Source organism: Neopelma chrysocephalum, unplaced genomic scaffold (genome assembly GCF_003984885.1).
Source record: "Neopelma chrysocephalum unplaced genomic scaffold, ASM398488v2 Primary Assembly neopelma1_147, whole genome shotgun sequence".
NCBI lineage: Eukaryota > Metazoa > Chordata > Aves > Passeriformes > Pipridae > Neopelma > Neopelma chrysocephalum.
In genome coordinates this window covers 9,926,760-9,947,794 of record NW_020897809.1, presented here as the reverse complement: position 1 = coordinate 9,947,794, position 21,035 = coordinate 9,926,760, and the positions used below count along the sequence as shown (strand labels likewise).

Here is a 21,035-nt window from a genome sequence, read left to right as displayed (position 1 = left end):
ACAGAGGCAGGTAGACTTTCATACATCACTTTGCAGGTAAAACACCTTCTATGAGGACTTGACTTACTGAAACTCTGACATTGGCAAAGACAAGATATTAAGGACTTGTGCTCCTGCTGAGGATTAGAGGAAGGAAAAAATTTGTTACTACATAAGTATAAAGCAGCTCAGTATAAAGCAACAAAGTGAAGTGCCCCATCAAACAAATAAGCAGCAGTGACCTAAAAGAATGTTTTCCTGGGATCTCTACCAGGCTTTTCTTCAAGAGATTTCATGCTCAGCTGAATGTTAGAAGCAGATTATCTAGAAACACACTTCACTTCTGCTTATGGATTGTATTTGTTTTTCTCTGTTAATAAGAGAATATTAAAGCTGTATTTTTGTAAGCCAAGGCTTTTGCTGTAGCAGTAGCCTACCTCTTCCCACGTTTCTTACAAATCTTAGCAGTTGTAAGTATTTATGTAACACATAATCTCTGGTTACAGACAGAGGTTGCGAAGTTAGAAGTGGAGAATTATGTCTAGAGCTATTCAAAGAGATTAGAATTTGCAGTTTGTTTTCAACACTGTTGAATAACAGTCAGGGTTCATGGTTTGGGGTTTTTTTCTTTTTTTTCTTTTTTTTTTCTTTTTTTTTTTCTGGTTGGTTTTAAAACTTTCTGACATATTTAAGCAGATTTTCTGATGTGCTGCTTTACTGAAATCTCTATTTTTCAGCATATACTCAGTACAGTGTTCATTTTCATGGAATCACGAGCGTGGCCCTGGAATAACCAAAGATTCTTAAATTCTTATCTTTGCCCACCAACCTCAGAAGAGGCAACGTTTTTGTTTAGTAGTTTAAAATACTGAGTAAACAAGGGATAACGCACATAAAAGGATACATGAGTGTATTTTCATCAGGGTGTGATGGGCACACCATCTCACACAGTATCCTTTGATTTGGAGAACTGTCTATATAGAAGTCTGATGGTCTTTGCTTTTAGTAGTGATATGGTCTCCTTAACAACTTATGGCAGTAAAGCATGACAGGGAGGGAAAAGTATGATCCCTGCAGGGTGGGATGAGCTGAAAAGTCAAATAACTCAGAGAAAGCAAGGTGATGCAGATTAGGCTGTTGAAGTCAAGATATAGACTTTACTGTTTTCATGTTCCTTATGACAAATGGAGTCAGTTTTGGGAAACGGAGTCACTGCTGTACTGTTATTTATTAACTCAGTTCAGTGAGTTCAATAAGACATCAGGAAAACTACCAAATCAGTGCAAGGCAATAAAACCAATGGGCAACTGTAGTGTCATTAAAACCACTAGGACTTCATGCTAGGACTTCAGGAACATAAAGAGAGTGAAAAATTATTACACCAAAATTAGCATTTGCAATGACTCGGTAACTTGAGGCAAAGGTCTGTCTGCCATTCAGGGTGTAACTGCAGAAGATAATAATTGAGAAATAAGGTGACCCTTCGATGGCAAAATACTTCACTGGATATGGGAATTGTACACACTGTGTTTGCTTCTGTAAATAAAATGAGTGCTCGGTATGTTTCTCAGGATCAAGTGGATACAGGAAGAGCAGCCACTGCTGGATTCTCAATTGCATAATCCTAGAAGACAGGTGTATGGACTGTAAAAGGGACATATCTGGGGGAGCTTTGCAGATCACAGTCTCAAGGGACCTGTCGCTGTGCAGTGTCACAAAGGGCTGACAAAATGTGCCACAGCAGGGAGAATTGATGCTGTCACTTCAGCATGGAGTGATTTTTGGGATTAGGCTGGGGACTTTGCTGTATGGGAGTACAGATACCTAGGCATTACTCACAGCAGTGGCATCAAAAGGCAGTCTTGGCTCTGTTGGTATTAAGTAATAATGATACTTGATACTACATTCATGAGTTGGTGACAACAATGTCTTCAATATGAGTGTACAGGGTAAATTATGACACTTGCACTATTGGTCATTATTTGTGGCAGTGCTCATTCACACAGCAGTAAAAGTGCCTTGCATCACTTCTTAATGGTACCAGCTCCAGCAAATATGTCAAACCTGTCTTTCATACTAATTTTCTTTAGAATATAAAATAAAGTTCAAGGTTTGGGCTTGAGCCCAGCATCTCTGATTGCCTGAAGCACTGGAATAACAGTAATGTTCAGCAACTTAATTCCTCTACAGTGGATATACATAAAAGTAGCTATTTAAGAGAGCTTTCTTGGGTACCAGGCTGAAAATGAACTCTCTACACACCAAAGGCCCATTAGAAACCTGGCTGTAAGACCTTGTCTTCACTACAAAAGCTCAGTCCAACTTAGCAAAAGCAAGGTACTGGCTACGCTTTTTTTCCTTTAGGAAAGCGGTGGGCGGAGAAATACTTGAAGGCAGAAGCTGATGATGGTGCTGGATGTGCTGCTCTGGAAGAAGCCGCTGCTTCAGAGCGCCCTGTGTGAGTCCGACACTGAACTGAGGAGCTCCAACACCCGTGTCTGTGCCAGGGACATCAACAGGGCCATCAGCACTGCCCGCACCGCGGCACGGGGTGAGAGAGTCTCACTGCGCTACACAGAACCAAAAATTAAAGCCACGTCAGAGGAAAGTAAAACGGACGGGAATGTTACAACTCTCGTCTGCAGTGTGGTCCGAACCACACACCCGGGCAGCAGCACAAGCACAGGACACACACCTCCACATTACTTTCCCTATCTGTAATCCTGTGACCTCTTGCGATGCCAAGTCCACGCAATCTGTGAGACTTAATTTGTGAGACTTCTCCCTGCCGACGCCGGGCACGGCACAGCCCCAGGTGTGCTCCTCCTCCGCTCCCCAGCTGTACCTTGCCCGTGGAGGGAAGGGCTGTCACCGGAGGGTCGGCCACCCTGGCCGAGGAGCCGCTCCCCTCACGACAGGACACGCCCGGGCGGCAGCACCGGGACGACTGAGGGCGGCTGAGGCTGAGGGCGGCTGAGGCTGAGGGCGGGCACCGCTCCCTCGTCCCGCCCGCCCCGCGCTGCCATAGGAGGTGTCGCGCATGCGCGTCACTGCGAGAGCGTAAGTCTCCATTTTGCTCCTTTCCCCCTCCCCTTCCCTCCCCTCTCTGCCGAGCTTCCCGGCGGGAGGAGCGGGCGCTGAGGAGAACCGGGAGCGCAGCGCTGTGCCGGCGCTGCCCCCGCTCCTTGCGGCCGGGCCGCTCCCCCTGTGCCCTCTCCGCCCGCTGCCCCGCACCGGGTCCGGGGTCGCCTCGCTGCCCCTCCATCCTCCCCTCACTGCCATTTGGGTACTGAACCGCCCCACGGGAGCGTTTCGCAGTAATTAAAGTGTTTTATTTGGTGGGACCGCGTGCCCGCCTCCTCTCGCTCGGTGTGCGGGGAGGGACCCTCGGTGTGGGCAGAAACACAGCAAATCCAGAAATACGGTGTACTACAGCAAATCCCCCCCAGCAAAACCAAGGCAGTCATTGCAATGACCAGCCTATGTTTGGATCGCAGAGGCTCTGAGCAGTTGCTTATGTTTAATGTGTAAGGCACTAACGCTTAAAGTCGTTATTGGTGCTTTACGCGCTTTGTCCCAAGTGATGGATCAAGTGCTCTCGTACCAGTTCCTAAAGGATTTGAGCTGAACGTGGGTGAGAGCGCCATACGCGGGGCAGAGGTAGCTGTGTTTTCCCGAGGATACCACGTGTTCAAGGAACAGATTCATATCGCAGATCTTTCATAAGTCACTTAAGAAATTAGTGAATTCCAGAACTAAAGAACTAAAAAACACCTGCCCTCTTCCCCCCCCCCCCCCCCCCCCAAAAAAAAAAAAAAGTCCACTTGTTCTTGGTTCTAGGCTGAAACCTAAAATGTGAACTCAGCGATGCTCAGGTGAAAGTTGCTTTTGAGACAGGAAACACAGCTTAGGCTCAAATTATTTTTGTGGGCTTTAATGTCATTAAAAATCGTTAATGATTTGACACTCTTAAAAACGGGAATATGCAAAGTTCAGTTCAAAGAATATTTGCACGCAATATGTCAATTGTAAGCAGTTTGCAGCTTTCTGAGTATTTAGTTTTCAAATCTTGGATGTTGGTGATTCAAGTAAGACATTCCAGAGCATGTGCTAAGATCTTAATTTTAAGTTGAATCACTGAAATGTCTAATGGAAAAGTGGCGCTAAATGTTTTTCCTTTTTCCTCAGGACAAGATGTCTCTTATCTCCAATAAATAGCAGGCCCCCTGATTGCATAACCTGCTTTCACATTTCCCTCCAAATGCATTTTTAGACATTCTGAGTAATTTTAAATCTTTGAATGACAGCAGAGTACAATTCCTGTCTTTAAAAGTTACATTCTGTGTGCAGAAAAGAAATTCTAGTGCTTTTTTCCTGTGTGTTAGGCATAGAGTGCTGGTAAAATCTGAGTTTAGTTTGCATGCCAATGCCACCACTTACTGTGAAACCTTTGGTTGCATTTCTTTCAACTTGTTTATTTTTTCCCCTTGTGAGACATTTGATCAGCAACGTTACTCGTTTCATTCAATGCGAGCTGTTACATTTCCAAGTGTAGCACTTCTGATGCAAGTTCTAATTCAATCTCTTCAAAATATTCTGTTTATAATAACGCTAATTTAATGGTATTATAGCATTGAGAAAACTTAGAATAATTAAGGCACTATGTGGAAGCTGTGGAGCCTGCTTGTTTTCATTCATTTATTTATTAAACTTTTTTTATTTGAGTCCATTTTCAGGGTTTTTTTTTCAGTTTCTTATAATTTGTTACCTTTGTTATGGTTTATGTCTCGGTCTGAGTGCAATGAGAAGAGTGTGTTACAGAGAGCCTGTAGTTAATAGTCAAATACTTTAGTTTGACAGCCTTTGAATTGTGTGTTTGCATTTTCCATTGGCTTTGCTGGTGACTTAGTTAATATTTTTACATGTTGGGAAAACTGGAGGATATAGAGATGCTATGGAAAACAATGGCTTGGGTCAACTCATGTAACTTAAATTGAGCATGGGATTATCCACTTGTCGTGCATATTACAACTGTGTACGTACTTTATAGGATTTGCCTTTTTGTAGTTACAATGTATAATCCTCTCATATTCATTTTGTTGTCTGTCACATGAATCCTTTTGTGAATTTGCAGTAAATTGAATTATTCAGTTTTATACATGTCATTCTTTCTTCTCCAGTATCTGTAGCTTCAATTATGTCAATTACATTTATTTATATTATTTCATGTATTTATAATTTTATCTATTTCTGCAAAAGTTAAAAATACTATCACTTTTCAGCTGTGTCATCTGATTTATGTATAGAATGTCATTAGTGTGTGTATAAACAGCTTCAGACAAATTGGCCATGTTTACTACAGAGGCCCAAATGTTGATATATTAAGCCTGCAAGAAAACTGTTGTTGACTTCTACAGCTCAGATTCTAACATGAGAATGATTGCAAAATGCAAATTGATTATTTCCAAATATTTTGTTGCTGTGTAGGCAATGTTTTATTTTGTGCATTAAGATTAATTAGTTCTAAGTGAAACTTCAGTTGGCCAGTATAATCCATATTTTCTCCTTTTAAAAATAATATCTTAAATGTCTTGTTTGCCTTCCTGTGGCTTCTTCACTTACATTTAAAATATTCTTGCAGGGCTACATGTTTTTGTTGCTTTGCTATTTCCATAAGCTCTAGGGGAAAATGGACACTTTAAAGAAGGTCTTAATAAATTATGTTCATTCTTCTTGTCTTTCTCTACTATACCAGTAATTTATCAAATAAAACTGTTAGATATGTTTGGCACAATGTGTTCTTTGTGCATCCTTGTAGTTTATAACTCATGTTTTCCAAGTGCAGTTAAAATGTGTATGTAATTGGATTTTTTTGTTTGCTTGTTCTGGTTTTCTATTTATTTATTTATTTATTTAATTATTTATTTATTTATTTATTTATTTATTTATTTTAAGGCTTAAAACCTAACCAAATCTGGTTTTGTTTTATTTGGTGCTAAAATGTGTGCTGGGTTCTTTTGGGTGCTTGTGTTTATATGAAGGAAATATGATTATCCCTAAAGCTACAGGGTAATTCTGAGTATCCCTTGTGAATACCCAGTGTCAGAATTGGAAGCCTTTCCCTTTGGAGTGTTTGTAAGTTTTTGTTGTGCAGTAGTTACCTCTTCACGTAATAACGAGCACACATACGAAGGATAAAATTGGGTTGTATGAGAAGCAGCTTCATAATCAGTGTTTAGAAAGCTTTACTAGTGAAAATGAAACCTGCGTTAGTTGAACATGATTCGTGTGCTTTCTTTGGTTGTATCTTTAAGCTGGATCTTGTCCTTTTTGTGACTAACCCATCCCTTTCTGTGTCCATTCAGTCTTAGTGGTGACTGTGCAAGTAAACGTTGCTGTTTCTCTCAGAAGCCAATCAGTGACTCAGCTCTGCGTTTCTGCAGAAGCCCTTAATTAAGACTAATTCCTCCTCCCCTTCCTTAAATGTCAAGACAGTATGTCAACTGTATTCCTACAAGGAACAGATTGGAGAGTTGTTACAAAGAGCTCTCCTCTCCTGGTGCTTAGACTGTGAGGGGAATCCCATCCCATAAAAGGACCCTAAATGGAGGTTGAAGAGACTGTGGTCCCTCAGGGAGATGTGTCAGAGAGGGAGGCTGAGGTTACCTGCAGAGAGGAGCAGGTGTTCAGAGAGGTTCCTGCAGATGGTTTTGGTAACAGTGTAGAAAAGACTGGGTTTGAATGCCTTGGACTTCATTATTTTGAAAAATACAACTCCACCCTCAGAAGTTGAAATCATTAACATAAGAAGTCCTCAAGCTGGACAGCACAATGTATTAATGGTCTATTTTCTATTTTACTTGTTTCCCCTGTTTTCAGTGCAAACTTCACGCTTGTTTTCATGGATACTCAGCTTTAATTATGTTCATCTATTGCTATTATGTTGATATTCCATCATGAGTGCATATCATTGTGCTGAATTTCAAGGATCTGGACAGTAATCAGGTGATTTGTTGGCTGCATTTCAATGGAATTGTTATTTATACTCAGCCAGAGATTTTGCTTTGATTGGCAAAAGGAACATTAAGGAATCATCCTTAATTCTTTGGTTAAACTTTAGACTAAGGTAGTGTTGAAAAGAGCTTGACAAGCATAGCAATTCAAATAAAGGTAAACCAGTATTCTGGAGGCACATCTTGCAGCAATCTAATTATAATTGTGGACAGTGTATTATTGACATTTATAAGGAAGAGCTTTGTTGACCAGACTCCTTTTTACTGCAAGTGATTAGAAATTTCTTTTTTGCTCCTGTCTTAGTTCTTATATGTAGAGTGGTGTCACAGACCAAGTAGAGTTCAAAAAAAAAGCAGGTTTTAATAAAGAACAGGCAAAACAGCTAATACTGTTTGCAAACTCAGTTTTCCTTTGTTAATACTTTATGCTTGTTAAAATCAGCTGCTGATACTGGACCTTTCCACTCTTATTTGCTTTTCCAGATCTTGGATTACTTCAGCTTGCTCCTGCCAGTTGCTCTATTTAAGTTTCCAGGTTTCAACTTCCCTGGAGCAGAAGACAGGCAAGGTAGTGTTCCATTGTACCTTTCAACTGAGATGTTTTCCTTGCAAATATTTGTAATGAAGACCAAGGTGTACAGAATGAATATTTATAAATACTCCAGGTAAAAGTAGATTAGAGCACTGACTCCTGTGAAAAAAGGGACGAGCTTGGGAGTACAAGTAGCTGTATAAATAGTGGTGTATGTTTGCTGGCCCTGGTGCCACTCTTCAGGCAGCAATCCCTGGATTACAGTTTATTCTTGCTTTATACATAACACAGCACAGAAAAGGTGGCTGTGTTGTAGAGATTCAGAATACTCAGTTGTATTTACCTAAGTGAAAGCTTTTGAGCAGTAATGCCTTTGGTAGTATTGTCTTCTCCAGAGGAGTAACAGTTTCCTTCATTCTTTCTGAAACTGCTCAGAAAACCACAATCCTGACACATTAAAAAAAGAACCCAAAGTGTAGGAATCACTTAAAATAATTATCAACATGCAACTCCACAGCAGAATTAAACATTGGTATTTGCTGAAAATCAAATAGATTATCATGACCATAAGGCCCTGGTAATTATTGCTTTCTGTGTCTTCTTAGAAGGAACTTGGAAAGGTCAGGCATATTCTAATGGTCAACAGTTAATAGATGGGCAAAATGTAGGACTTTGGGCAGATCACACATAACAGATGGCTAATATGTGATTTTCCTACGTTAAAAACCCAGGTATGCTGTAAACTGTATTTCTTTTGGGGATAAAGGGTTATATTCCTTTGTGTCATGAGAAACAAGAGTATCCCTGGATAGTCGAGAGGTTTGAGTCGTGCGAAATCTGATTCTTCAAAAACAAATCCAAATTCTCAAACATGTAAAATTACAATAGAATTTTTCAATTTTATATAGTGCTTCTAAAGGCCTGCTCTATATAGAAGTGGTGTGGCTATTCTTGTAGTATACTTGAAAAATTGTAAATAGGTCTTGGCAAAAGAGCTGGTTTTAACCTTTGAGACAACACTAAAGAAAATGATCTAACTGTGATGTAAATAAACCTTTCTATTATACTGAGAATGTGTGCTTTTCCTCTCATTGATTTGCACTGCAGTGTTGAATATTCCCAGTGTAACTCATCAGATTTGCATTGCAATGCAACCAAAATCAGCTGCATTTATCAGCTTCACATCTCTAGATACTCCAAAGTACAGATTTTCTGTACTGGCACTGCAGTGCTGTCTGTTACTTTATCAAAATAGTGCTGTGACTTACTGCATGAATAGTCAAAAACATTTCTACTAATTCTTCTTAACATAAATGTTTTTTAGCATTAGCATTTGCAGAGATTTAGCAAAGTGTTAAGTTCGTAAAAATCTGATGGGTCTGGTAGGTATTGGCCTTGGCAGGTGTTTTGTTGTTTAGAAGTCGTTGCACACTGACTTTCTGGAATAGTTTTTATATGTCATTTAATTTGTTTCCAGAATTATTTCTGAAATGTTAAAGAATAAGGCTTTAAATAGGCATAGTGCTGACGTTTGGCAATGAGGACTCATGTTATTGTCCTAGTCGGGGTTATTATGCAAATACTGAAAATTAAGTACTTTCTAAACTGTTTTGCTGGATTTGTGCACAAGTTTTAACTGAGAACTAAGAGATAATGAAGGACTGTTAGAAAGCACTAGGTAACATAAAAGGCTCAAATTTGCATTCAGCTTGTATCTGGCATCAGTGTTCTGTTAGTAAAAACAACATAATGATTCCCTGAATGGGTAGGAAGTATTTCATAGTGGCTTTGGATTTGTAAATAGATTTTAAATGGCATCAATGCATTATTATTTTTCTAAATGATCACTAAAATGAAGTGATGCTGGATTTTGTTGTTTTCTGTTGTCAGTATTTTGCCTGTTTTGATGCTTTACCTGACTTACTACTTCCTTGATATTCCCCTTCCAAAAAAAAAAAAAGGTAAAAATCATTAATTTTATATACTTTGTCCGTGACCTTTTTGGCATTTCAATGAATCAAAACCAGTAGCTTCATTACAGGCTTATTTAATATACAGTAGCAGATCAACCAAGCTGACAGTCTTTAGATCCCTCTGTGAAAGGACTTTGAAATTACACTTGCAGAGAAATCTGTGTCTCCTTTTTATTTCTTGTGCTGGGACATCTCCTAATGATTTCAGGCTTTCAGTCTCTTCTTAGTGCGTGTTGTGTTATTAAATATTTAAGAATTATATGGTTGTGATGAATCCTATTTCAGAATAGCAGAAATTTGTTCATTGCAGAAAGTTTTCTGTTGGAATTTGGCTTTAAAACATTTGATATTAGAAGGAGCTGGGGGAAGGACAGAAGGGAGCTTGCCTAAATCTGAGCTTTATGAGTCTCTTCAGTCTTATTTTTGATGAGGCAGATGTTTTGCTGAAGAAAATGTGTAGTCTTGTTCAAAACACGGTTAGGTTGACATATTTGTGGAAAAACCCCAAAATGCAGATGAGCACATCTCAAATGAAGAGCTAATAATCTACCCAATATTTCAATAGAAAATTTTGTGACCTTGAACTTCAGCCTCCATTGTTTTGCAGGCCTTTATAGAGGTTGTATTTAAACTGCAGTGGTGTTATTGTTTGGTGAACCATTGTGCCTCTTTGTGTGTTGCTGTAAACTATTATCAGCTACTACCTTTGGTTCAGTTATCATTACAGACTGGTGTAATTTGCTTATTAAAAACTACAAATATTATTTCTATAATAGCTATAAAGAAATATTAATATTATTTAGATAAGCAGTTATTATAAATTTATTTATTGTAAGTTGCCCTGCTAAGTGCTGAATTGGAAAAGAAGAGTATTCTTGGCAGTGGGACTGTGGCAATTAAGCTGTTCAGTGTGGATAGTAAACAGTTGTAGGGAATAGTTACTTTTCTGCAATGTTGTAACAAAAATCAGGATTTTTTTTTTTTTCCAATTGTTACATAAGAGAATACTGGTTGCAAGATTTAGATCAGGAAAGATTCAGTGGTGGTTGGATGTTCAAGCAACACAGTGCAAAGAATCTTAGGATACAATTTCAGGTATTTGAAGGCTGGACAAAACAGTGCATTTTAGTATAGATACTTTTTATAGGAGTAGTCAAATAAATGAAAATTACTTGCTTAGGAAATAAGTTTTTTTAAAGTTTTTTTGTGCCTAAAGATGTAGACAATTGTTTCAAAATTTGAAAAGAAAATACGGAAGTAGAAAGAATGTTTATTCTGTGTTTGTTTGACAGTTGTTTTTTCCTTTATTTTTTAGTGTAATGTTAGTTTTTGGTCATGTATGTGAACATTCTTTGTATATTGAAAATATGAATATGAAGGCAGCATTAGAAAAGGTATAATTCTACATTATTTATGGAATGTTTTGTGTTTATTATAAGACCCACATCATAACTAGTTCTGTGTTGTGTGTTGGGACTGAATGTTGCAATTACCCATAATATTTGCCAGTGTTGTAAGAAAACACCTCTTGTACCAGGTGTGACTCCCTGCCAAGGGCCAGGGCCTGTGGGACTGTGCATGCAAGGTCAGAATGCTCTGCACTGACAGACTGTGCACAGTGATCAACTCCCTTCTCAACCTTCCTGATAAGCTGAATAAATTAATCTCCTCAATAGGAAAAGATGAGGATATCAGATAGCTGTGGCTTGTTGACAAGCTCCAAAATTCTCTGTGAGCAGAGGAGAGAGAAAAAGTCCAACATAGCGTGGCAGAAGAGGGATGTGATTGTTGCCATGATCTAAAAGGGTTGGCTGGCCTACAACGAGTTCAGAGAATGAATCAGTGACACAGAGATGAAGGAATTCTGCTCTGGAAAACTGCCTTGTCCAGGATCCCACCTCAGCTTGTCTTGGCTTTCGGCAACATGGAGGTTGCACATTCTGGATCTAACCAGGTCTCTCAGCTCCCCTTGCTAATTCTTCCCATTTCATGAGGCATAAGCAATACAGACACTGGCATTGACCTGTTTTGGAGCTTGCATGAATTATAAGGCTTCTTCCTTGTTTTTCCAAACGTTGCAAGCAATGGTCAGCTTTGGTGGCTGATAAATGGTTTGTAACTCCTGTTGTAACATCTGCCCTTCCAGCAAGGAAGGTGCTGTCAACTGGTTTCAACAAGGGCTCATTTGTGAATATTTTGGAGTACTTCTGTTCCTTGTAACTAGGGAGTTTTTACTAGTCAGCACTGCTTGTCATGTTATTTATGCTGCAGATTATGATATTTTTTACTTGTTATGTCTGAAAAATCTGAGATAATCAATGTATCTGAGAAGCTTTAAGCAGCCTACTCTGTGCTGGGTGATCAAGGATGCAACTATAGGCCACTTCTACAAAACCCGATTTTTTAAAATGTTTGTGTAAATTACTTTCTTTTCTTTCACACGTCAGCTCTTCAACTTAACTGAGACAGAAACTGCGTAACTGGCAGAAAGGGCTTTTCTCCTAGAGCTGAATTGTGCAGCTTAGCAGGATATTGAGAGAGTAGCATTTCAGAAGAATCTTTCCTGAACCTGAGACTCTTAGGGTTATTTCAAAAAATATTTAAAGATGGTTTTATTTTGGTAAAATGTTGTCTTTTTTCCCCCTTAAGTATAGTTTTGTCATCTCTGTTGCTACATGGAACCTGAGACAGACTAACATTGTGCAAATCTGATTAAAATTATCTGTGCTGTTTCAAAGGTCAGGTGCACTCAGTGAGTTTGCTTTCAAATTATTTTGTTTATTCTGTGTACGTATGCATCTTGAGCTCTATAAAGGTCAGGAGAGGAGATTCATTTTGGAATTTAAAGAAGTTAGGTTTTTACTGCAGGTAGCCCTGGTTAGTTTCATTTGAACTAATGAAAACTATTTTCCTGTGTTGTTTTCTTTTTGCTGTCAGTTTTATTTATCTAGTGAAACTTGTTTGTAACTATGAGGTCCATTGGAAAATAAGGCAGTATTAGTAATGCATTTAATTTTTTTCATATTTTGTGTGATCTTAAAAGTTTAAGTACTCTTTGCACAAATTAAATAGTATTCTTATTTGGGTTTTGTTTTCTTGGCATCTTTAATTCATCTGGTAAACTACCTATTTTCTTAACTAGAATAATATGTTTAAAGGATACACAGTATGTAACTGTCTGTGGCCACAAATGGTGTAATAAAATAGACGTGGTGGTGCAATTCCTTTCAAATTCATAACAATCCCGCTTATTAATGTTCAGGTTGACTAAAATAAACACAAAAGAATTCAAGTGTGTGTCCTGAAGCATAACTAATTGCAGTTTTCAGTCAGAGAACCAGTGACAATTAGTAAGGAAGCGGGATTCTATTAAATACAAAAGAAACTGCATTGTAAGGAGCCTAATTTTTGTCCTAAAAAGGCTGTTATATAAACCCCCATACGTTCCAGTTCTGTCTCTAGAATGGTTGAAATATTTCTGTTGAGTTATTTAATGATAACTTGTAGCAAAACAATAATAATGATGATTTTTCACTAAAACATGACTATCATTTTCAAAGTTTACGTTCACTTGGAAAGTCTTGAGCTGTTTAACCAAATCAGGTTTTTATGTCAAAAGCATTCTGACATTTTCTTTTCTGACTACAGGAGATGAAATCTGAACGAGGCAGAACATGCTGAATGAATGAACGTTAGTACTGAAGCTTAACAAAACCGTGTTTTAGTGCACATTTTACTGAAAGGATGGACATATTTTGGAGTTATATGAAAGGTTAGAAAATTGCTCTGAGTCTCTTTTTATGTGTAAAAGAATATAAATCTCAGCAAGACAGTTGTGGTGCTTTCAGTGGTAAGTAATAGATGCCTTTCTAAGTAGAACTCTCATCTTCCCTGCCAAAGGTTGATTCAGGGTATATTTAATCTGTAGTTGCTTCGGTTTGTATGGACATAACCAAGCTTGGATATGAGTAGCAACAGATTGTCACACAGATTTCTTTTTAGTTTAAGAAATTGCTTTAGTGAATTGGGTATTTGGCCGGGCTGGTTGACTCTAATTTCATCAGGCAAACCAGTGACTGCTGGGTGTGTATTTTGAGGGACACAGAAGGATGGGGAGGCCTGGACTGGGTGCATTTCCTTGTGGGAGTTTTGCCAAGTTGCTGCTACTGCTTTGAGGCTCCTTTTTTTCTTGTCTGCTTCTTCCTGATTAGCGTAATTTGTAAGCTTTCCTCCACTGATTCATTATTGTTTGTAGCAGGCACTGTCATTTCTCTTTACCTAAGTGTTTTCAATGAGAAATATTTCTCTGTCAGCTTTTCATCAGTTTTGCTGTCGGAATCCTAGTCCATTAAGTAGCTTTAGTGTTCATACCTGTTGTGAGACATATCCTTCCTAGTGCTGCAACTGAAGCAGGAGCTGTTAGGCCTTGACAGTGTGATTTCAGAAAAATAAAAAGCTTTTTGAAATTTGGAAACTTTAGGATATTTGAAGTACAACTTAGAGTATGTTTGATAACATAAATCATATAGAATTATTGTATGTACTTGACTTACTTCGAAACATTTCTGCTAAGTAATGTTTTATCCTGGTTTTAATTTTCCCAGGTGTCAGAAAAAAAAATTGCCTTCTAATATTGTGATATTAACATATTTTATGTCATGTTAATTCTGATGTGTGGCTTGTTTTCAGAAGATTTGGTTAGCTGGGATAAAATCTCAATATGACTTATGCTACAATGGCACATTTCTGAGCAGTGAGTTTGAGAATCAGAATGAAAAACCAAGTATCAGTATCTAAATTCAGAGGAATAGAGAAGAATAGACAGGGAGAAAAGGTAGAGTGTGAAAATGTTGTTCTTCAGAGGAAGATTAATAACACTTTTGAGAGTGATATAACACCTGATGTTGCATGTAATCAGAATTCTGGCTTAAATAAATACTTTGGATGCTACTTAAAGCTTTTAAAATTAGTTTATAATTTTCTTCCAGAATTGGACTGTAATATGGAACCAAATTCATATTAATATTCATGGCTTTACACAAAATAAAACTTTGATACCAGTGAAGATCTTTAAACTTTGATACATGAAGGCAAGTCTCTTAAAGTGTGGGGTTGGTAGTGGATTCCAAGGTATTGGGTACCAAGCGTCCTGTCAGATACACTGGGAATCCTAGAATTAGGAATAATTTGTCCTTGAACTTTTTTGTTATTATTTGATACTGAGACCAGAGTGATGGCTTTGGGGTGGCAACATGTGTGGATGGTTGTGTTTATGCTGCGGTGGGCACTGTGTAATTATGTACTTTGCTGCATTTGCACATTTATTGTATTGCCATTAGGAAGCTTATAATGGGTATTTCTCTTGCAGTGTAAGAGTTAATTCCTAGATAGAATCCTCTGATGGTTTCAACTTGGGGTAATTTTATCTGAAAAGAAAATAATTTTAATCTATCATATTTAATCCGTGTGTTGACGCGGTGGATTGTCTCAGCCTGTAAGGTCACATCAGTTCCCTTGGGTGCTTCTAATTCCTGCTGTGTGTGTAATGCAGGTGTGCTGGGACACTTACTTTCAGCTTCTCATGGATATGGACTGCAAACAGTAGAAACTAAACAGGAGCACAACTGATGTTTTCTGAAGTACAAAGGATCCCAGAGCCTCGCTGTTCGTGCACGTTGTGTGTGCACCTGTGGTGTGAAACAGTGGCTTGGATTGTCTGCTCTCAACAGCACTGCTGCTTTTGTGCCTCTGAGTTCTTGAAGCTGAAAAGCTGTGGCTGTATTCTTCCTTCTTTGCTTCAGAGATGTTCCATCATAAACATAAATAATGTATGTGAAACGTGGAAGTAAAGGATGCTGAGGATGAGCATTATTCATTCTGTCCATGTGTATTATGTGTTTATGTTGTTATCCATTTAGGGTTCTATGCTCACAATTGACTGAATTAGTTATGCATTTTTGAGTTCCACTTTGTTTTGGAGAATGCAGACTAGGTCTTGAGGAAGTTTGGAGAAAAAACTGGAGAATACAAAGAATTAAGTATTGTCAGAGTTGATGAAAAACATAAATCAGAAAAAAATTGATAACATTGTTTAAATAGCTTCTCATAAGTGCGTAAGATTCTCATTAGTACAACATCAGAAGATGAATGAATATTAATGAATGAGATCAAAGACATTTAGAAATCAAAGCAAGTAAACAATTATTTTTAAGAATTATATAAGTTTCTAACTGCATGAAAATATGTATCTTCTTAACGGCTCTGTGAGAAGTTTTTCTTGAAAATATTTTTCCTGAAAATTTTTATGTTGAACTAGAAAGGCAAATATGTAACATAAACCAGAAAAATGTATACATCAAAACCTGAAATATACAAAATGTCTTGCATGTGCTGTATCAAAATATCTAAATTCAACCGTGGAATCAAATAGGCTGGAATTTGCGCTTGGCCGGAGTCCATGATTTGAGCTTGACTCAAACTGTCAACACAAATTGCTAAATATTGAGAAGGAAATTACTTCTGGATGTCTCACACTCTTGCTGTTTGCTTTTACATTTCTAGCTTTTACATTTCTAGTACTTTTGGACAAAAGTTACCTGTGCTGAAACACACACACATATATATATAGTGGAATTCTGTTATAAAAATAGGTGTGCATGTCATTTCATACTGATTTTGATCATCAAATGTCAGAATAAGACCAGAACTATTTTCATCTCAATATCTACTTTTCCAAATCTTATCTAGCAGTGTGATCTGTAGAACACAGTTATTTAATCTTTGAACTGTACGTGCCAGTAGTATTGCATGGGGTATTTTGTCATCACAATATAGTGCTAGTGAATCTTCCAAGATTTAGAGAAATGATTGGAATAGTTTATTAAATATTACTTTTCATTTATCTTTATATGTTTACTAACATTCATTTAATAACTCTTTTATTCAACTGAAAATAAACTTTTTTTTGGTATGAGATAATTTAAACAAAATAATAGGTCTAGGCATAAGTTCAGATATCTTTTAGTTTTCTTTCTGCAATTAAAAGAAAATTGCATATCTGTATAATATTTCTTCTTTAAAATTCTCTGAGGATTTTAATCCATTTAATCCACAAAGGTCATAGTGGAAATATCACTCCAAAGGCACAGATTCCCTGGTGCAAAAAGGGAGAGTGTTCTGACCATAAAGTACCCAGTTGCTCTGGGCAATAGTTACATTATTTGACAGTTGGTGATTCCCACGAACTTTAATGGCAAAGTCGGGCTCGCCAGAGGATTCCTCAAATACTGTCAAAGAAACAGTTTCATTTTGAACCTGGGTATAAAGCTAATGGTATCTAACAGCTTTTAGTGTCACTGAATCAAATTCCTCAAGTAGAAAGAAGGGTTGACATCCTGTTTTCAAGTGACCGTATGTTTGACCCAGTTTTGCGCTGGCGGTGTCATCACGATCGGATCTCGCTGCTCTGGGCTCTCGGAGCCTGACAGGCGGAACGAGTTGCTTCAGCTCACACAGCTCATCTGTCACCCTGAGCAGCTTGCAGGTTTCTATCAGCTGAATGAAATGTGGAGCGAGTCCTTCTCCCCGCTCTCTGCCCATCGGCATCGTCAGCAACCCGCTCACACCCCCGGGAATGGAGCGAAACGGAGTGTTAGAAAAAGAGAGAATAGAAAAAATATGGCTAGAGATGCCTTTGATAATTAAAAGGTTTGTGGTTCAAAAATGAGAAAAAAAATACATCCAGGAACTAGATGGAAAGTTAATTTCCAAAGAAGGATCACAATTAGCTTGTCTGAAGTGAGAGATGAATATTTAAGATCCGATACTAAGTTTTATAATTCAGTAGGGCAGCAAAAGGCATCTCTATTTGCATCATGAGCACTTGCTTAGCATTTAAAATGTTCAAACTTTTATGGAGATTTTATTTTCCCAAAATAGTGCACTAGAATTTTGTACACTAGGCCAAATCATGCCGTAATCTCTACCCTCTTTGAAGTTCTGCAGTGAGAGCAGTGTTAGGGCTCTGAGTTTGTGCAGGTTGCTCTTTGAAGTTCATATGTGGCTGGCCTGGCTGCTTTATTCTGGCAATGACCGAATTTTACTTGTCATTTTGAGAGCATTAGCAAAAGAAGCACAAACCATAATGCTTTGTAAATGCTGATTAGAGGTTTTTCCCCACATTAAACACAGGAAGAAATTTTTCTGGCCCATTATGATATGTCCAGTTTTAAAAATATTTTTACTAGAGTAAAATTTTCAAGTAGTACTTCAGCTAGTAACAACCACTAAGTGGTTTCTGTTTGTTATAATAATAGTGATTGTGGTAATCAAATGATTCATGTGTGGCCCATGTCAGGAGTGCCCTCTGGTATTTAAGAATGAGATAGATTACACTGGGGGAGAGACCTGCTAACAATGTTTTATTCAAAGTGATGCTGTACAAAATTATTCAAAAGGAATATACCAGTTGATATTTTCATCATGGAAATGATGAGCTGAACCACTACAATCTAATGAAAAATAGGACTGTGGAATGTATGGCATATGTATGAATTAGGGAGATATTTATATCTTTGGGCTTTACAGCTTCAGTGGAATAGAAAGGGTCATTCTGTGGTGATCGATGGATATGTGGTGTATTGCACAAGATCTGAGAAAATGAGGATTGCATTTATCATATCTAAGGGGAATGTCAAAGTGTGTGTCTGCCTATAACCCCATCAGTGGTAAAATGATGACAATATGCCTTTGGGAGGTACCAATCAATATGAGTGTTGTAAAGCTCAACAACGGCTGATGGCATTTCATCTGATGAGTTCTGGGCTTGGCTTAGAGAGCTATGGAAAAAAAAGCAAAGAAAAACACCATCTTTGTACCCAAGGCCTGCTTGGAAAAAGTTTGAAATAAGTCTCATAAAAATGAAATTGGACATAATGTTCTAGATTTGAGAAATTAGATAAAGATGTTCAGCTGAATTCTGTTCACCTGGCCATTATAGACAGCTCCTGCACTCGATATTATTGCTGAGAGCATAACACAGAACCTGCCTGTGGGCAGGGGTGCTGGAACTAGATGATCTCTAAGGGCCTTTCCAACCCAAACCATTCCATGATTCTATGAACCAGAAGGACTTCTGGTGGTCTTGAGGACTGAGTGTGTAGTGAACTTCCCAGGGTGAAGTTTGTTGGTAAAACCAGAAGTCGTCCTTAAGAAGAAAAAAAAATTGATGATGATGATTCATTCAGAAAGCCCACTGGTTTGCTCAACAGAAATAAACCCTATGGTTTCTGACCAGAATAAATCAATGGCAGTGTCACAGATGAAGAATATCCAAACAAGTTCTGAAGTAAAATGTAAGTGAACAGAAACATTTGAACCAGTCAGCAGAAAGCTGCTGCTTCTGTCACGAAACCCATAGCATATAAAGGCTAGAATGTATTTTGTATATATGTTTTTCTTTTCCCATTAAAAAACTGTGAAACCTGAATCAGATTTTCTGTGGACAAGAGAGAGGGATTTCGGATAACCCAAATGCGTGCTGAGAAAAACATGCATATACAATGTACACAAACACACTTGAAATATCTCTAAAAATTTTCAGCAGTAGTGAAACTGGAAGTGCCTGAAATCTGTGGTCTTATTTCTTAAATCTGAAGTTCCCAGCTAGTAGATGTGCAGCTTTGTCCCTTGATTCGACCCATTTTTGTTGGAGTGGGTATCTTGCTCCTTATATTATTAGGCCTCATCTTACTAGTCTAAATAATTTGAAGAATCATTATAATTTATGTGCCTTTCTGAAATTAAAAGAGATAAGAGGGTAAAAGTGAGTAGAGAGAAGCAACGTCTATTAGTACAGACTTTTTTTCATACAGTAGTAGCTGAATAAAGCAAACATGGTTATTAATGTATAGACCAAACATTTATATATGTATTTATTTTCCCTTTGTAGCTTTGAAGTACAGAAAGAAGAAACTCCAAAGGTGAGGGTGTTACATTGCATTGACAAATATTGCCTGACACCCTTTGTGTTACACTCACAGATCTGAGTGCAGCCATTAAAGATAAAGCTGACAGGACAACTTCTTTTGCCACCTGGCATCCCTGTCGTACAAAAGTGCTGAGTGATGGTTAGAGGGAAAATGTAGAGAAAGTTGTTGTGCTGAGGGTCTCCAAATCTTAGAGAATAACTGCTGACTTCTGCTTTGTTCACAGTGGTTAAGTTATGCTGGTGTAGTTATGTTTGCAAAGATTAATGCAGTGTATTTAAAAATAAATGCACTGGTACTGGGTCTGGTCCCCAGATTCATAACACCAGGTGAGAAAACCAAGAAAAATTAAAGTGACTTTTTAATGGTTCTTCTGAATTTGCATGAGGCTTGCTTGTATAGTATTGTGCATCAAGCATTTCTACAGAAAGCAGGAAATTAAGGTACATAATACTGCATAACTGTGGATTTTTCTCTGTGTATTAAGTGGATAAATACCTAAAACTTAGGTAGCAGAGCGTTATAGTTGTATCACAGTACCTTTAGTCTTTGAAGATAGTTCAGCATTCTGTACTTGCTCATGAATGTATAAATTAATTGTTCTTTGATTAATAGTTAAAGTGGAAATACTTTTTTTTGCTAAAAAGAGATTGGATAATACATCAGGCACCCTGACAGAGACCAATTTTTGTCAAGAAGCTGTTTTGGTGCGATTCAGATATCCCATAATATTATATTTGTTTCAACAACTTCATCTTTTCATTTTCAGATTTTTCTGTTGTCACTTCCAGAAAGTTGAACTGTGATAATTAAAGCAGCCTGCAACATAAAAGAAAGATTTAGAAATTCAAGATAGTCACATTATGCAATGAAATTTAAATTGATATGAATTTGTGGTGTTATAAATTGTAAATCACTATGATCAACTGGTTAAACAACAGATTTGTATAGTGTAGAAGGAGAAAATGCCTGCTAAACTGTGGCATGAGTTTTTTTTTTTTGTCTGATCATGGTTGCATTTTATGACATGGCAAATAAATTTTTAATATTTATAGGCAGTTAAGCTGCTAATAGGTAGAAGAATTTATTACAAAAAAAAGAGATCGGAGCAAATATTTCCAATGAGTCAAAGTATTTTCAAAAGAAAACTTTTAGGAGAACCAAGAGAGTGTTCTTATGTGCATGGCAGCAGCACTTTGTAGGTTTACAGCTGTTTGTACCTGTCTAATCTTGTGTTTATCTACAGTTATCATAGTACCTGTGGTGTTGTGTGCTATAGGTGACCTTCAACCAAATAACCTTCTTGTATTTATCTTTAATTTAGATGGATTTGGCTTCTGTTTCATAAACACTCCCATGCCCCCAACAGTTCTTTCTCCTGTTCTTTATTTGGGTACAGAGTGAAAATATCAGTTAGATCCCTCGCAGTGCCCGTGTCCTTTAGGTGGCACATCTGCTCAGCTGCTGTCAGATGCTGTTACCTGAGCTAATTGTCAGACTTGCTTTTCCTTGGAGGGATCCTGGCAAGAGGAAAAATCTCCTCCTCTGAGGA

At 37.8% G+C, this 21,035-nt stretch overlaps 1 protein-coding gene and 1 long non-coding RNA gene across 5 annotated transcripts in view; one reads left to right on the top strand and one right to left on the bottom strand.

Annotated features, from left to right (window-relative positions):
* LOC113976128 overlaps nucleotides 1-2,914 on the bottom strand; it is a 56,214-nt gene extending 53,300 nt beyond the window's left edge. The window contains exon 1 of one of the 2 annotated variants that reach the window (XR_003537008.1): nucleotides 2,215-2,914. This is a non-coding gene — a long non-coding RNA (uncharacterized LOC113976128). The remainder of the gene's footprint in view (nucleotides 1-2,214) is intronic. The other variant, XR_003537009.1, reaches the window with a different exon arrangement.
* A 29-nt stretch (nucleotides 2,915-2,943) lies between these two features.
* The window catches only part of FHIT (fragile histidine triad), a 553,711-nt gene continuing 535,619 nt past the window's right edge, over nucleotides 2,944-21,035 (top strand). For 2 of the 3 annotated variants that reach the window (XM_027700943.1, XM_027700944.1), the window contains exons 1-2: nucleotides 2,944-3,039; nucleotides 7,476-7,560. The gene's annotated coding sequence lies outside the window, so the exon portion shown is untranslated. Of the gene's footprint in view, nucleotides 3,040-6,902; nucleotides 6,985-7,475; nucleotides 7,561-21,035 lie in introns of those variants that run through there. The other variant, XM_027700946.1, reaches the window with a different exon arrangement.